Source organism: Amblyomma mixtum, chromosome 3 (assembly GCF_055824585.1).
Source record: "Amblyomma mixtum isolate Tamu chromosome 3, ASM5582458v1, whole genome shotgun sequence".
In the NCBI taxonomy this organism is placed as follows: Eukaryota; Metazoa; Arthropoda; class Arachnida; order Ixodida; family Ixodidae; genus Amblyomma; species Amblyomma mixtum.
In genome coordinates, this window is record NC_143014.1 from 169477906 (window position 1) to 169485736 (window position 7831).

General features: G+C 48.8%; 1 non-coding gene across 1 annotated transcript; it reads left to right on the forward strand.

The window, feature by feature from the left end:
• The first annotated feature begins 7410 nt into the window (after positions 1–7410).
• Positions 7411–7483, forward strand: TRNAS-CGA (transfer RNA serine (anticodon CGA)). Its single transcript has one exon. It is a non-coding gene; the product is annotated as a tRNA-Ser (tRNA).
• The last annotated feature ends 348 nt before the right edge of the window (positions 7484–7831 follow it).

Consider the following 7831-nt stretch of genomic DNA (forward strand, 5'->3'; position numbering starts at 1 on the left):
ACAGACTGCTCCGGTGAAGCGGTGGTCCTGGGTTCGAACCCCGGACCAGGACGAATTTTTCTTTAACTACGAAGTTTCTGAGAAAGCTGTATAGCTTTCCTTTGTAGCCGTATGGCTGCGCTTGGGTGGATGCCAATGAGTAATTACTCCCTTATTACCGCATTCTGGGAAAAAGCAGCGCACTAGCACAAACACGAGGGAAGAAGGAACGAGACATGAGGAACGAGTGTGTCTCGTTCCTTCTTCCCTCGTGTTTGTGCTAGTGCGCTGCTTTTTCCAAGAACCATTAACAATCAAGCGCGTTGAACAGTTACTTTGTTACTTCCCTACCGCCGCAGCCGGTCATGCTTCGTGTCAAACTGCAACGCACTCCCAAAGGCACACGGGAGGAGTGGGCGGCGACCCTGCTCGGCTGCTCTCACCTACAGACACAAAAGGCCCTTTTTGAGCGCGCCCGGGAAGCGGCCGACGCCACTGGGGACCCGTACTAAGGACCCATCTAGTGTTTGTAAGGGCCGGCCCCTTAAGAGTCGGTCCAATCGTACCTCCCTGCACCAATAAAAGTAATATCATCATCATCATCATCTCTCACGCTGTGCATTGCACATCTTCGTCTTCATGAATGAAGATGATTATGAGCCGACGCCAGCGACGACGAAGCTCTTGATGCGCCCCGCTGACCGTCCTGTTGGAGAATTGCTCCTTGTGACCCTGCCTCTCGCTCCGCTGCTTCATCGATTACTTGTGCAAGAGTCTTCTTCGCCGGCGCTACCCATGTCCCAGTAAACCATCCTTCACTACTATCGAAATAATATCGTCGCCAGACGTGCCGCCGACCCAGCAAAGCAAAACCGTGAGCCAACCAGGCTAAACACATTCTTTCGCACGTCTACTCGGTTTAACTATTCGTTAAAACCCTGCCACATATTTTTTTTTTCACTGATGAGGTGATTGGGGGTTTTGTGGACCACTTTTCCTAGTCGCCGATACCGTCAGCTTTCGTTGCTATGAGCCATACTTTCGCCTTAATAACGAACATTACGTTTAAATCAATGGCACTTCGAGGGGCACTAAGGTTGGTTCAAACTGCGTAAATATATTCATTGGTGTATTAGAAAACAAATTTTTGTCTGGTTGCTCCCCAAAACTCTTTTATTACAAGCGCTACATAAAAGACATATTTCTAATACGGGAACATGGCGAACACAAACTGCTTTCTTTCACCGCTGCTTTGAATGACTAGCATAACTTTGTATCTTTTTCCCATACTTACTCACCCGAACGCATTAACTTTCTGGACGTGACAGTGCTTCTACGTGATAACCAACTAGTTACAACGCTCCATAAGAAACTTACCAACCAACACCACCACCTTCACTTCCATAGCAGCCATGTAAAGAGCTGTAAAATGGGCATTCCCTATAGTAAAGCACTCCGCTACAAACAAGTCGGTTGTCAGGAATCTGATATTAACCAGAGCTGCATGATCCTCAAACAGGCCTGAATCCAACAAGAGTACCCCGCCTTACTACTCTAAGACACGTTTGCATGCGCGGACCAACTCGTCCGAAGAGCACTCTTGGGCACATCATCCATCGCCCCTCACATAGGTAAGCAGACTAATCTGATACTGATGCATTTAGCTTCAGCTAAATGCATCACCGGCACCGGCATTCTTCGTGGGCTTATACATAACACCATAGGAGAAAGCGAACGCCTGAAATTAATATTTCCAGATCCATCCAAAGTAGCCTACAGACGATCAAAAAATTTACCTGACTCGACCTTGTAATAAACCAAGATTCCAAATCTGCGCACTGTTGACGTCAGCGAGCACAGACCTGGGAAGAATTCCTAGCAGATATAAGTAATCAAGAAGCAAAGATGCAGCGCGGACTGGCGGTGGCGGCGGCAGCAGCGGCGTGCAGATCCTTTCCCACGGAGGCAGCAAACTTGCCACAGTGATGGAGTCGACACTAGAGTGTGCGATGTCTTTTCCCCTTTCCACTGGCTGGTAAACGGCGTGCCATTCCTTTTTCACGGAGGCTCCGATTTTGCCGCAGTGGTGAAATCGACACGACTGAAATGGAAATAAACTTCAACTTCAACTTAACCACGGAGATTCCTCAGCTGAAAGGCTCTAAACAAAGCACTGGGGCTGAGGAGGTCTTGAGAGTATCAGTGCCTGCTGAAGGCCTGACCGAAACGCAGCGGGCTGACTTGCACAGTTTAATCTCCGAGTACGACGGTCTCTTCTCCGAGAGACCAGGGCGGACAGCGCTCGTTGCTCACGATATCGAGCTGAAGCCTGATGTACCGATCAAGTTACGGCCTTACAGAATGGCTCCACGTCAGCAGGAAATACTGAAGGAGGAGGTGGAACGCATGCTCGAGCTAGGAGTTATCGAACCGTGCGAGAGTGCCTACGCGTCTCCTATGATACTTGTGAAAGTTCTGGGCAAAGACCCTCGTCCTTGCATAGATTATCGGAAGTTAAATGCAATAACCAAAGAGCAGATCTACCCGGTTCCGAATGTAGAAGAGCGCGTAGAGAAAGTGAGTTCGGCAAACTACGTACCTACCCTGGATTTAGTCAGGGGCTACTGGCAGGTACCTATGACCGAACGAGCTAGCCAGTACGCCGCTTTTGTAACACCTACGGGCACCTTTAGACCTCTTGCCTTGAGTTTCGGTCGAAAGAATGCGCCATTTTGCTTATCCAGGCTCATGGACCGAGTGTTGAAAGGCGCGGAGACTTGCGCTCTCCCCTGTTTGGATGACATAGCTATATTTTCGGCTACATGAGAAAAGCACCTTTGTCACCTGCGAGACATATTCGGCCGTCTGATGAACGCTGGTCTAACTGTGAAGCCCGCAAAGTGCCAAATGGCGCGAGCAGAAGTGAGGTATTTGGGGCACGTCGTGGGGCAAGGCAGAAGGAGACCGGATGATTTGAAAGTCGAGGCAGTGGTTGAATTTCCGCAGCCACAAAACAAGTCCGCAATAGGAGCGTTTCTAGGGCTTACGGGTTATTATCAAAGATACATACCCCGTTACTCTGAACTTGCCGCTCCATTGAACATACCCCGCTACTCTGAACTTGCCGCTCTTGGTATGGATATTACTCACGGTGGGCTACACATCTGTCAATAATTAAAGAGCCTAACAGAAATTGTTAAAAAGCTTACTACTCAATATTATTTAATCAGCCTGCCATTGCTGATGCTGCACCGCTGATAATGCTTCGCCACAAAAAGCGCTCCTCTAACTCAAAAGGCCTATTTTTAAATATTGTGTAAAGTCTTAGGTGAAACGCCCTGTATACAATCTAAACACGAATTACCTTATAAAGGAGTAAAAAGAAAGTAAATGCTCCTTTAGCGCACACTCTAATAGAGGCAGGATACGCTGGCCTAGTCGGTAGATTTCCATGACTAAAAATGTGGAATACTTAAGGTTGGCAATGGAAACAGATTTTCTCTTCAAAACATGCGAAGATCTAGCAGCTACGATGATTTTAACCGAGGTTTCAATCCCTTGTATTTGCTAAGCTCAAGACCTCCAATTCCGCTTTTAAAAGCCACCTTCCATTTCTAACTGCATCACGTTACTATGCTTTGAGGTGGGAATATGACTCCATTCCAAGCAGTGAGCGTCCCGTATGTTTAGTGATCGAAATATACCCCGTGTTACGTTTCGAAATATTCCGATCTTCGAGACAGTGGTTTTCAGATCGGCATCCTTGTCTGGGAAAATTCCTCCCGGCTGCTCCCACGGGTACACGGAGCTCTTACGTTTCAAATTCTCCTGTACATCGAGACAGCGGCGTTGAGATGGCCGTCCACTGCCTGGGAAAGTTCATCACCGCCATCCACCTGAGTCACAGCGGCGTGGTATCGGGCTTCGCGGTGCCGGTGGGAGCCGGTGCTCTGTGTGATTCACGGCGGACGCGGCAGCGGTTGTTTACAGCGAGCAACGGCGCCTGTATGCTCGCGCTAGAGACTTCTCGTCTTCCCCTGTGCGGAACCGTGTGCGCGAGTGTAGCTTCAGCATTCCGTTCCCACGGAGAGCTGTGCAGTTCAGGTGTCCGACGTTCGCCGCCACTTGGGTCTCCGTCCGCGCTCGTCTTCACTGCTGCTGGAACGGCCTGGACAGCATTTTGCCGGAACTGGCGAGAGTGTGTCGGGGACGTCCTGGTGGGCGGTTCCCGAAGACTGTACACGTGACCTATACTACAATGATTGGACGCTTTTAACTGAACTAAATTCCCCAAATAGGGACGTGGGGACAAATGGCCCCTTTGAATAGAGCCGCAGTGCTTATTTCCAGTACCGAATTCTCCTTGATTCCAATCTAAATAAATATACGTTACGTCTCTCTCTTCCTCGACCCGTCTCTGCTTCGGCGTCAACCGCGATGTCCGAGTGCCTGCAGCCTGACTTCTGACTCGGCTCTTGCTACCCGTTGGGTCCGCTATCGGAGCAGACGCAACACAACACCCGGACTGAGGAAAAGAGATAAGAGAAAAAGTGTCCCGGCCCGTGCACTAAGTATAACGGGCTGCCCCTAATAGGCAAAGCACTCCCGCATAGAGTAATTCGAGTTTAAAGTGTACCACGTGTTTCAGAGAAGCTCGGCACTATTTTTAGTAGTTTTTTTTAGATGAAGAGGCGTTTTTTTTTTTTTTGCGGTGTATAGTAATTCCAGTGTTGTCGGACACCCCAAAAAATAAACTAAACAATCGCGGTATCTAGTACAGTGATTAAGTAAATCCTAATAGTTAACTTTTTAGTTATTACAGAGAGGCGCCTGGCTGCAATCACAGATTTGTAGCTGGTCATTAGTAATAGCCATATTGCCACGTATCATTGCAGTGTGTGTTCGTTCACGCTCAGGGCAGCAGGAAAGGGTCGTTATCACTTTTGTTCGTGGCGCGAGAAGCGACCAGACTAATCTAGATTGTTCGCAGCCATGAAAGGCTGCATCTAGGTTTTTCCAGATTACCGTAGATGATCTTGACCTGTTATCTGGAAGTTTCCTTGCCGGCTTTAAATTGAGCGATGCCGCGAGCGGCGGACATTCGTAGTTCGACGATTGACGAGCACGCTTGTTGCTTACGCCGCCACCGAGTGATCCAGTTCTTTTGCGGGCGCAAGTCAGCCCAAATAAAGAGCTTCGTTTGCAAGTCTTTCTTGTGTCTTCCTGACGACTGGACTGCCGTCACTACAACGTGACAATATGTAAGGTCGCCATGCGCACTGGCTTGTACGCGTTTCTTTTGCTTGTGTTTTTTTACAGTTCCAGCCCCGAGCCGCTTCGCCGGGCGTCTTCAGGAGGGGGGGTTGTTTCGTGCGCCTTCGGGGGGAACTTTTGTCTATTGTTTCTCTTTTGTTTGTCGTACGAAGCGGGGCCCAGACTAGGCGATGCGGCCCGCACGTTCACCACCCGTATTTTGATATGCTTGTTTCTGCGGGTGAGCTCAGACTTCGCGTGCAGTGAGCATGGGTGTACTATATTGCTTTTGTCGGGTCTTGCTCCGGCATTGACATAGGAGGCACCGTGTGTCTCCGTAGACGGTGCTTCGCGCATCATTTAGTGCGCGGGGCTCCGGATGCCTTCGGCAAACCACACCCCGCGCGTCCGTTAGGTGTCTGCGTTCGAGTTTCTTTACTGTATCTCCAAGCCATTGGTCGTAAACTTGCGCTTCTCTGCGGTAATGGATTTCCTAACATTGCGGACTGGGGCCCAGACGCGTCAGCATCCCAGCCCCGTCTGCGGTGCATGCATTCCCCGAAACCGTGGGTCGGTGCCTTTAGGAATGTTGGAGCGCTGAACTAACAATTGTTTCTTGAGAAAAAACCCAGCGATGGCCGCGAACTCTGAGCGGGCGGCAGTGGAGGTCGGAGCTCGATAGGAGACGGACTTCCTCCCGCATGCTCGCTTAGGACGACGTACTGCCCTAAGTACAAGGGCGGACCAGCTCAGTTCTTCTGTTCTCTGTGCTGCGGTCGTATCTTTAACTGGACTGTACCTATCTTTTTCTTGTTGTAATCAAGTGTTTAATTAAATCAGTTTTCGCAGTTAACCTGGTCAATTCGAGAGGTTTATTTGACGAAGCAGGGAGGCGGGACCTAATACGAATAAGACCTGTCCCGCCTCGGCTGGAGCAGCGATATAGCAGCGAGGGGCGGTGCGCACCGTAGAGCAGGCGGGCAGAGAAGGTCAAGTGGCATACGCGCCACAGACTTTTGCCGCGATTTGGTGGACGTCGCTGTGAGCGCACCACAGGCGCGCGGTTTTTGAATTGCGCAAGAAATGGCCAAAACTTGTTGAGACCTAGTGACGCAGGTAAACGCGTTTGTGAAATTCTAAAAACTAATACTGATATTACTGACGGTGAGCTACAAATATCTGATCGTAACTAGGAGCCTATCTGTAATAGCCACAAAGTTGACTAATAGAATTTCGTTAATCACTTTACTAGTCAACATGAGTCGCCTCAAATCTTGTTTCGCCAACAGGGGTATTAGTGTGCCACAAAAAGTTTATATTTACTAGAAAACCCTATTTTAGAAATTACTAGTGGGCTTCCTGGAAATACCTACCGTATTATCCTTCTTCTGCAGCATCATTTGACTGAAATGGGTCTTGAGCGAATTTCCCCTCAAGGGAAATTGGCTTATACATCCTGCAGCGAATGACGACAACCCTTGTGACGACATCAAAGCAAACGGATGGATGGGCGGTTTGCATGGCTATTTTGGCCTGATTCCTGGTTCATGATTTCGCAATAAGCTTGTTTTTTATGTATAAAACAAAAGCTCGATGCTTAGGAAAAAGCTAGCATTTTATTTTAAATGAATAGACTTAACTAGACCTCAGCGACCTCCGCCAGTGGTTCATGAAGCTGTTCCAGTATCTGGAGACAACTCTTCCTTCTCTGTGGCACAGCTGGTCCTGCCCGTGCTATTTGCAGCGGTATACGAGTGATTCTGCCGGCTCCTTTGCAGGCAAGCAGCCAACCGGAAAAAACTACAAATTAAAAAAAAGGGCATCCCCTATGCTCCTTGGTTTCGATGGCTGTTGGCTTCCATCATGTATGCCGTAACGAGCACCTCTTTTCCCTTCACTTGTGTACTTAACCACCCGGAAGTGAAGACTCTGTTCCTATGGAGCCGTTACTGGCTTAGCTACCGAGGTCCTCACTCCAGCAAACTGTCCATGAATAATAGTTATCGCAATGTCGCGAACTCGTGGTACTCGAGTGGAATGACTTTTTGGGAGGAGGCTACAGACAAACACTTACCCTGATTTACACATACTCAACAATATTAACCGAAAAGCCTGTATATAGTTTGCACGTGACGCACGTCCGCGAGATCGCTGCTACGGCGGCCAGATTGGACAGTCGTCGCCGTAGCTCAGTTGGTAGAGCACCGGACGCGAAATTCGGAGGCCGTGGGTTCGGACCCCACCAGCGGCATGTGGTTGTTTTTTCTTCTATTTTCTTATCAATCATCTTTAAAAAATTATTATTCATTTATTTATTTATTCAAAACACCTGCAGCGCCCGTAGGCGTAATTGCAGTGAGGGAGGGAGGATGATGCATAATAAGCAAAGCAATAGGCCATTACGCTCTTAATCTCCCATTTACCATCCCCACAAATTAAAAAAATCCCTATGCTCCTTGGTTTCGTTGACTGTTGCTTCCGTTGTCATATGCACGCGTGTTACAGTGGCGTCGAAATGAACACTTGCGTGATTTTAGCAGAAGGATCAGCGTCGCTGCTCTCAAAAACCTCCTCGCTCAGTTCTATTTGCCACTTGTTG